Source organism: Petaurus breviceps, unplaced genomic scaffold, assembly GCF_028583685.1.
Source record: "Petaurus breviceps papuanus isolate PSGF00001 unplaced genomic scaffold, PetGlider_PUasm1.0 90881, whole genome shotgun sequence".
Lineage (NCBI taxonomy): Eukaryota > Metazoa > Chordata > Mammalia > Diprotodontia > Petauridae > Petaurus > Petaurus breviceps.
This window is the reverse complement of record NW_027187369.1, coordinates 19,448,216-19,458,661: the sequence shown is the minus strand read 5'-3', so window position 1 is coordinate 19,458,661 and position 10,446 is coordinate 19,448,216. Positions and strand designations below refer to the sequence as shown.

General features: G+C 37.9%; 1 pseudogene; it reads left to right on the top strand.

Annotated features, from left to right (window-relative positions):
- Positions 1 to 4,874: 4,874 nt before the first annotated feature.
- LOC138150630 (peroxiredoxin-1-like) lies at positions 4,875 to 5,741 on the top strand (annotated as a pseudogene).
- Positions 5,742 to 10,446: the final 4,705 nt, after the last annotated feature.

Below are 10,446 nucleotides of genomic sequence, written 5' to 3'. Positions count from 1 at the left end.
TCCTCAAAGGCCATTTAACCTAATTCCTTCCCAAATAAGAAGTAGCATGGCTTAATGGGTAGAGTGTTGGGCCTACCTAGAGTCAGGAAGACTCAGATTCAAATACTTGCTCCCACATTTACTAGTTGAGTCACCTTGGGAAAATCACAACCTCTCTTAATCTCTATTTCCTCATCTTTAAAATAGGGAAAACAAAATCATAGGCCATCCTTTCCAGGGTTGTTGTGAGGCTTAAGTAAATAGATGTATGTAAAGTCTTTTGAAAGCATTAAAGCTACAGTTATTTAAAGATAGATTTGTATTGCTATATTTTGCTTGCACACCATTTACATTCCCAATATATTCCTCCTTTCTCCTCCTTGTAGAGACCCAGCCCTTATAACAAAGAATAAGAAAGAGAAAGAAAAAAACCCATCAAACTAACCAACACATAAAAAGTCTGACATTCTATGCCCTACTTCCTTACTCACCAGAAACCCTCAGGACTCCTTTGGAGATTTCCCCCAACCATCCAGCCCATATTTGGTCTTCCCAGGGACCATCACAGGACCCTGGAAGCACAACTACCATGCAGTGACTGACTCACCCAAATGCCCCCTTCAGAATCCTACCCATTCTGAGCTCCCTAGGAACTCTGTTTCCCAGTTGTGTAACACAAAATAAAAAAACAACAGCAACCAAAAAGAAACCATCTTTGTTTTCCCAATTAAATCTTTCCCTTTAAAAATGGAATGCAATTGAACAAAAACATCAATTAACAGTAACCAAGTAGTCCACTGCCTCTTGACTATAAGAAGACATATTTTTTTGTTTATTTTTAGTTTTCAAAATTCATTTTCACAAGATTTTGAGTAACAAATTTTCTCCCTGTCTTTCCCCTACCCCTACCTCAAAATAGTGAGCCTACTGAATACCCTTTCCTCCAATCTATTCTCTCTTATATGCTCCCTCACCCCCCTCTAACTTTCTAGTAGGGCAAGATGGATTTCTAAACCCCAGTGCCTGTATACCTGTATATCTTATTTCCCAGTTGCATGTAAAAAACAATTAATTTTTTTTCATTTTTTAACATTTGTTTTTAAAACTTAGATTTCCAGATTCTTTCCCTTCTTCCCTCCTCTCCTACCCCCACTGGGAAGATAAGCAATTCAATATAAGTTGTACATGTGTAGTTATGCAAAATGTTTCCATAGTAGATATATTGTGAAAGACTATATTTCTCTCCATCCTATCCCACCCCCACTTATTCTATTTTAAGAAGACATATGATCTGACCATTATCAGTTCTCTGAGACCACTGAGTTTTCCCTTAAAAATAGCACAACTTCCTTTTGGTAGTCTTTTCATTCACATCATCATTGTCTTGTATTTTCTTTTGTTTCTGCTGTATCAGCTCATATAAATCTTCCCAGGTTTTTCTGAATTCCTCATAGTTGTTATTTCATAAAGCAGAATAACATTCCATTACTTTCATATGCTAGAGTTTGGCCAGCCACTCCTTAATCAATGGGTACCTACTTGGTTTCTAGACCTTTGATATCACAAAGAATACTGCTACTTATATTTTGTTACATATTAAACTTTTGTTTTTGTCTTTTACTTCCATGGAATATATGTCCAGATAAAAGGATATGGAAAATTTAGTCACTTTTCTTGCATAGTTCCATATTGATAATCGGACCAATTACAGTTTTCCATAGCTACAGCAACAGTGTATTAGGGTACCTGTCTTCCAGTGCTTTTCAAAACAGTTCCTCTCTCCTTTTCATCTTTGCCAATTCATGGAATGTAAGAAGAAAATTCAGTGTTGTTTTAATTTACATTTATCTTTCTATAAGTGATTTGGAGCATGTAAATGAACATTTATAGCTTGAATTCTTTTAAAAATGGCTTATCATATATATGTTTATATATATACATATTTATGCATGTATAGGTGTGCATGTGTGTATATGTATACATAGAGTGCACAGAGTGAGTTGAATATGAAGGGATATATCTCAAAATAAAATTAAGAGGTGAGAGAGGAATATATTGGGACAAGGAGAAAGGGAGAGACAGAATAGGGTTAATTATCTCATAAAAGAGGCAAAAGAAAACTGTTATAATGGAGGGGAAGAACAGGGAGGTGAAAGGGAATGAGTCAACCTTACTCTCATTGGATTTGGCTTAAGGAAGAAATAACATACACACTCATTTGGTTATTTTACCCTACAGAAAAGTAGGGGGAAAAGAGATAAGGGGGGGTGATAGAAGGGAGGGCAGATTGGGAGAAGGGGCAGTCAGAAGCAAACACTTTGAAAAGGGACAGGGTCAAAGGAGAAAATAGAATAAATGGGGGTGGGATAGGATGGAGGGAAATATAGTCAGTCTTTCACAATATGATTACTATGGAAATGTTTTGCATAACTACACATATATAACCTTTATTGAATTGTTTGTCTTCTTAGTGCGGGTGGGTGAGGAGGGAAGAAGGGAGAGAATCTAGAACTCAAAGTTTTAAAAACAAATGTTAAAAAATTGTTTTTACATGCAAACTGGAATTAAGATATACAGGCAATGGGGTATTGTAATGGGAATGAAAATTTTAAAGATCTTCCCTGCCCCTAGGCTAAAGTGCAACTGGAGCCTGGGGTGGGAGGCTTGTTTTTCACTAGATACTTCTTGATTGGCCAGTGAGTCAATAAGGTTGTTACATTCTCTGAGCCAAGAGAAGGCTATATAAGACCTGATGTGTAGCTTTGTTTTGGGGGCTCACTTTGAGAAGTGTTCTGTGATTTGATCTGGATCCTGGGAAGCCTGTACTAAGAAGACGGGAAAGCCCCCGGCTTTGAAAAACCCAGATGTTGAAACCCAGATGTTGACTGGGTATGGATGTAATGGTTAGACAGTTTGAAATCTGTCTACTAGATCTGTTTCTGTCTTGATAATTCTGTCTGTGTACTTTGAAGTTTGGGGTGCTGACCTTTTCCCCTGAACAAGGTAAACGATATATGTCTGACTGATTAAAGTAAGCTTGTTAACCCATTTTGAGTTGCTTTCCTTTATCAAAGCAGATCCAAGAACCTGTATGGGCAGCAAGCCCTGAGGACACTTGGGGTGCTTGCTGCTACAGGTATAGAAATCCATCTTGCCCTACAAGTAAGGGGGAAGGGGATAGGGGGAGATGGGGAGGATATGAGAGGACAGACTGGAGGAAGAGGTAATCAATATGCTTGCCATCTTGGGGTGAGGATAGGGGAGAGATGGGAAGAAAATTTGGAACTCAAAATCTTGTGGAAATGAAAGTCGAATGCTAAAAATAAATAAATAAATTCTGAAAACAAACAAACCTGGCTCGTCTTTTTAAACTTTTAAACATACTTACCTATTAGGTATCATTCTTGGTTTTGTATATTTCAATAAGTTAACTATATATTTTAGATTTCAAACTTGAATTAATGATATTTATCTGAAATCTTTTTCCTTCTTGACAGTTTCTTTTTTTAAATCTATCTTCATGGACTTTATTCATGTATTTTAAAAAAATTATGTAATCAGATTTGTCTCTTTTGTCTACTATAATCTCTTCTGCCACTTATTTGGTTAAAACTTATTTCTACAGACAAAATGACATAGAATACTTTCTTCTGTTCATTCTTATTTCTTTATGATGTAAACTTTTAAATTAGGTCATGTATCTGTTTTGTGCTAATTGTAGTACATGATTCAAGATGCTTGTCTGAACCTAATTTCTGCCAAAGTGCTTTCCAGTTTTTGTAGTAGTTGTTACCATAAAAAGAGTCCTTTCCCTGAGAAATTATATTTGAGTTTTTTAGCCCTTGAACTATTCTCAGTTGCTTCTATTTTTATTTATCTAGTCTGTTCCATTGATTCATGTTTGTTTTTTTTTTAAATTAGTACCAAAGTAGTTTTTAATTAATTATTTTGTTTATTTACTTTTAGTTTAAAACATTCAGTTCCACAATCCCTTGACTTTCAGATTTTCTTCCCCTTACTCTCCCCCCTGCCATGGCAGCATGCAGTCAAATATAAGATCTACAAATACCTTCACATTAAACATTAGTCAGGTTATAAAGAAGGACTATGACTGATGGAATGAACAATGGGAAAGAGGAAACAAAACAAAATAAGAAAAAAAAGAGAGCAAGTAGTTTGCTTCAGTCTGCATTCAGACTCTGCAGCTCTTTCTCTGGATGTGTATGTCTCTTTCCATCATGAGTCTTTTGGAGTTGTCTTATAACCTTACATTGCTGAGAGGAGTCCAGTCTATCAAGGTTAGTCATCACACATACGTTGTGTCTGTAATTGTGTACAAATTTCTCCTGGTTCTGCTCTTCTCACTAAGCATCAGTTTATATAAGTCTCTCCAGGTTATTATGAAGTCTGTCTGCTCCTCATTTCTTATAGCGCAATAGTATTCCATTACATTCATATACCATGACTTGTTCAGCCATTCCCCAATTGATGGGCATCCCCTTGATTTCCAATTATTTGCCACCACAAAAAGAGCAGCTATAAATATTTTTGTACATATGAGTCCTTTTCCCACATCTATGATCTCTTTGGGATACAACCCTAGGAGGGGTATTGCTGGGTCAAAGGATATGAAATTACTTATAGCGCTTTGGGCATAATTCCAGATTGCTCTCCAGAAAGGTTGGATCAGTTCATAACTCCACCAGCAATGCATTAGTGTTCCAGTTTTTCCACATCCTCTACAGCATTTATCATTTTCCTGTTTTGTCATGTTAGCTAATCTGGTCGGTGAGATGTGGTACCTCAGAGTTGTTTTGATTTTCATTTCTCTAATCAATAGTTATTTAGAGCATTTTTTCATATGCTTATAGATATCTTTAATTTCTTCTTCTTAAAACTGCCTGTTCATATCATTTGACCATTTATCAATTGGGGAATGACTTGTATTCTTATAGATTTGACTCAATTCTTTGTATATTTTAGAAATGAGGTGTGTTATCCAGATTCTCCTCACATGTTCATCCTTCCTTCGAGCTTGTCTGTGGATCTTTGCTGTTGCTGTCAACATGTCTGCTGGAAAAGCCAAGTTTTGGTGTCCAGCCCCAATTTCAAAGCTACGGCTGTTATGTCTGATTGGCAGTTCAAAGATATCAGCCTTTCTGACTACAAAGGGAAATACGTTATGTATTTATGTATTATATTGTTCTTCTACTCCTTGGAATTCACCTTCGTGTGCCCTACAGAGATGATTGCTTTCAGTGATTGAGCTAAAGAATTTAAGAAAATCAACTGCCAAGTGATTGGTGCCTCAGTGGAGTCACACTTCTGTCACCTTGCCTGGTCAATATGGTCAAGAAGAATGGTGGATTGGGAGTTGTGAATATCCTGTTTTTGTCTGACCCCAAATCCACCATTGCTCAAAATTATGGGGTCTTAAAGGCAGATGAGGGAATTTCATTCAGGGGTTTCTTCATCATTGATGAGAAGGGGATCCTTCGCCAGATCACCATCAATGACCTTCCCGTGGGCTGCTATGTACATGAAACTCTTCAGCTTATCCAGGCCTTCCAGTTCACAGACAAACGTGGCAAAGTGTGCTCTGCTGGCTGGAAACCAGGGAGTGACACCATCAAGCCTGATGTTCAGGGTAGTAAGGCGTACTTCTCCAAGTAGCAGTGAGCTACTCTCTGTAGCCATGGATGGCCCTCTCCCCCTCTGCACCCCATGGGGCCTGTGGACTCGATTGCTACTGTCTGCGGGACAAATGTGCTTGATCTTCCCCAACCTTTCAACTGGAAGGCCTTTGTAGTAGTAGCCCAGGCAGTGTGGGGTAGCTGGGCATGCCCTCTGCTTGTGGAGCCTGAATCATTCACATCATTCCTCCCTCTCAGGGCAGCAGACCAATGGCTGAGACTGCCAGCTCTCTTTCTTACTCTTAATGACCAAGTTCTGTGTTAACATTGTACCATAGTCACCTCTTTGGGCTCAAGCCCATCTCATTTTGTAGCTCTATTAAACTTATCCTGAGGAAAAAAAAAGAAATGAGGCCTTTAGGGGTGGCTAGGTGGTACAGTGAACAGAGCACTGTTCCTGGAGTCAGGAGGACCTGAGTTCAAATCCGGCCTCAGACACTTAACACAAAAACTAGCCATGTGACCTTGGACAAGTCACTTAACCCCAAATGCCCTACCTTTCCCCCCTGCAAAAAGAAAAAAAAAAGAAAAGAAATGAGGCCTTTATCAAAGACACTGAGTACCAAATAGTTTTGATAACATCATAAAATTATTTGAGGTCTAGAAATGCTATTATTTATTCCTCTTGAGATTCTACATCTTTTGTTCCTTTGAGTGAAATTTATTCTTATTTTGATCAATTTTAGATAAAATTGGTTATTTGATAAAACACTAAATATAGAGATTAATATATATAATATTGTCATTTTTCTTATATTATGGCAGTTTATGCTTGAGTAGCAAGTATTCCTCTAATCACTTAAATCTTCCATTATTTCTGTGAAGAACATTTTATAGTTCTATTTATATGAATATTTAAATTAACCTTATGTGTTTATAGGTTAAATCCCACACAATTTATTCATTTTGTAGCTAATTTTATAGAATATTTCTTATAATTTCTTCAATTTTTGGTAGTGATATATAGAAATAATGAATTTTGTGAATTTATTTTATATAATGCTACTTTGCTAATGCCAGTAATCATTTGAATTAGTTTCCTCACCAATTCTCTGGGGTTTTCTAAGCATATCATCATGTCTTTTGTAAATAGAGATTACTGTTAGTTTCTCTTTAATTTTATTCTCTTGTCTTATTGTTATAGTGCCCATTGCAAGAATTATGTTAAGTAATAGTGGGGAGACGGAACATCCTATCTCTATCCCATTTTGTGCTAAAAAAAATTCTAATGTTTCCCCATTGCAAAAAAAAGAGAATTCTTGGTTTATATATGTGTATATGTACATATACTTATCATATTTTATATATAATATATATGCCTGTGTACACATACATGCATATATATATATATGCATTTGTGTATATAGGGTATGGGTATGTGTATATATGTATGTATATCTGTTTTGACAATATTAAGGGTCTTTCCATGTCTACTATTTTTAGAGTTTTAAACCTAAAATGAGTATTGTATTTAGCCAAGAATTTTTTTCCTGCATCTATTGAAATCATGTTGTATTTTTTGTTTCATGATAGATTATGCTAATTGATTTCTTAGAGTTTAACTGTGAATTTGGAGTATATGAATTTAGCTTGGTCATAGTGAAATGTTTTCTGGGCATATTGTTGTAGGTTTCTTGCAAGGATTTTATATGAAAAGTTTTGCATCATTCTTCATTCATCAGTAATTTTTGGTCATAGAACCATTTCTCTACTTTTTTTCTTCTCTAAGGTTTAGAAATCAGGGTCATGTTTATCTTATAAATAGAGTTTAATAAAGTGCCTTCTCTCTGTTTTTGAGAATAATTTGTAGGTATTAATTTCTATTTAAATGTTGGATCAGATTTGCTTGTAATGCCTTTGGGTTTAGGAGTTTGAGCCCATTTCATTTTGGTAGAACTGTGGTTGTTCTGTGTCTACATTTATGCTGAATTGATATATACCTTCCTATCATTTCTACTCACCAATCCTAGTTATGGCCTTTAAGGATAAACAGAACCAGTCTAACAGTCTGATGGCAGAAACCAGGTCTTGAGCTTTTCCATATCTCACAGTGCCCACCACAGTGTTTGACTAGCTCATGTTGAATTGAAATGGCTTGCATTTGAAAAGATTCAGCTTAATCTTTTGAAGGCAGATTATCTGAAGGCATTTTGTTCTTTCTTGGTCACTATGCCAATACCATGTTCTAAAAAAGAGGACACAGCCTAGTCTGTTACTGGTCTCATCCTAGCTCCCTTTCCTACTTGACTGACTGAAGCCTACTTCCCAGTACCTGTCATTGACTTGAAGGAAGACTTAGGCACAGAGATAAGCCTCTGCTTCTGGGACTTATATTAAAATTGGGCAGATGCCACAAGGACAAAATTTACCTTTGTAGATGGATAGAGAGGAGGACCTCAACATTATGGGCGAGGACTCTCCTGAGTTCCTAGGTTCTCCTATACAAATATTTCTGTGGAGGAACCAAAAACAGGCATTGCCTTGTGTGAGCTGACCAAGGTACTTGGTCAGATGACCTGCAGGGAGCAGGAGGCTCAGAGCCCTAGCTTTCAGAGAGCTACATGTTGATTGGAATTATTTCCCTTCTTGCCGAACTTCTTTCCTTTCCCAGGATGTTTGTGTGCTCCTGATCTCATTCTGGCTCATTACTCATCTCTGTGCTTCATACCAGGAACACTGAAAAGAGACATGTGTGTGTGCATGTGAATGTGAGGGCACTCTGCTTCCCTTCAGGATCACATTGGTATGGTGGTGAAAGGAGAAGAAGGGGTGGGATGACTTGGTACCTGGGACCTGACCAGCTATTCTGCATGCAATGCTTGTTTCCTATACATGGTTAAAGGATTGTAGTACTTAGAAGAAGAAGGGACTTAAAGGGACATCTTGGCTCATGCCCCCTGTGATAGTAATGGCAATTAAAGATTCCCCTGTATTGGCTTGGTTTTCAAATTGATTGTGTTAAAACGCAGAGCTTGTTAATCCCACCTGTGGGATGGACTTGTTGATGTGAAAAGAAAGTCCTGAACTGGGAGGAGCTGGTGATGTAGATTTGGAGAGATAAGAGAGAGGCGGAAGATCTTTTTGGAAGCAGCACCTCATGGAGAGAGAAAGAGAGGCTAAGAGAATTTCTGGTGGCCGCTTTGAATTGCCCTGGACTTTTGAGACCTGCCCCCTGAGCTGCCAAGGACTGAGGAGACATGGCTGTTTTGCTGGTATTTTGTCTGTCTGTTTTGATGTTGTTTTGCCAGATTTGTCCACTGGTGAAAGACAGTCCTTTTGTTGAAGAAGTTCTGGAACCTGGCTGTTCGCTAAGAAGCCCTGAGACTGTCCTGCAGACAGAGAGTGAATACTGTCCACTGGTGAAGGACAGTGCTGTTGTTGCAGGGGTCTGGGAGCCTTTCTGTTGGTTCAGAAGCCCTGAAGAAGGATTTTCTTGTTGTATGTTTACAGAAATCCTGGGAGAGGGCTTTGCTAATGTGTTCAGCGGTTCTAGGACTGTTCTACAGACAGAGGATAAATTCATGAAGGGACTGGCAATGTATCTTATGGCCTTGCTAAGCCTTGTCTCCCCAGGAACTAAGATTGCTGAGAACTTGCCTTGTGTCAAGATGAAGAAAAGACCTCCATTTGGGTATTAAGTGCTGTGTTTAAACTTGATGTAACTCTGGGATAGATTCAATTGTGATCCAGGGGTGGGGAACTTTTGACCTTATTGTGCTCTGTGATTGACAAATGAAGGTACTTTACTTATGTTTGGAAACTAATCTCCATTTGAGAACAGGGGCTTTGTGATGAACTAAATGAAGGTATAGCCTAGGGGTGGAGAAGTATTTAGAACAGGGACTTTGTAATTGATTGAATGATTGGAAGGTCCTGGGGTGGGGTAGTACTTGGAGATTATTTAATCACGCTTAGTAAATGCTGTATTTTGAATGATGTCATGTTTTGATCTTCTCTGTTCTTGGTTTGTCACTGAATAAAATAGAGAGCACCTATGCTGGTATTTTGAACCTGGGAAGTTGCCTTCTTTTGGCATTACATTACACCCCCTCACCCTCCATTTTTCATAAGGAGAAATAAAGGCCATGAATCTCTTCAAAGTCAATGTTAAATTTAGAACTGGGGAAATGAATATTAACAAAATGGAAAGAAAGGAGCAAGAACAACAATTAATATTCATAACAGAATCGGACATGTTGGATAGAGCATTAGGCTTGAGAGTCAGGAAGACCTGTGTTAAAATTTCACCCCTGAAACTTGCTGCCTGACCCTGGACAAAGCATGTTATTACATCTGTGAATGTCCACTTACTCATTTGTTAAATGGGAATGATAGTACCAACAGGACTGCCTCCACAAGGCTGTCAGTAGGTTTAGATGAGATCATGTGTGTAAAATGCTCTATCAATGTCAGCTCCTGATTTTTTGCTTTCCAGGTCTCATTTGACTTTATCATGTACCTGTGGACTAACAGTATCAGATGACATCTCTAGAACACTTAGTAACAGATGAAATTTCTGTAACACTTGTTATGTTTAGAAGTTTACATTCATTCGCTCATTCAGTCCTCACAGTTCTGTGAAATAAATGGATACTATTATTATCCGCATTTTATAGATGAGGATACTGGAGTTCAGGGAAATTAAGTGACTTACCCAGGATCATCCAACTAGCAAGTGTGTGAGGCACTGATCCCTGCATACTCCAGGCCTAGTCTATCTTATTCTTTTCCTTCCTTCCTTCCTTCCTTCCTTCCTTCCTTCCTTCCTTCCTTC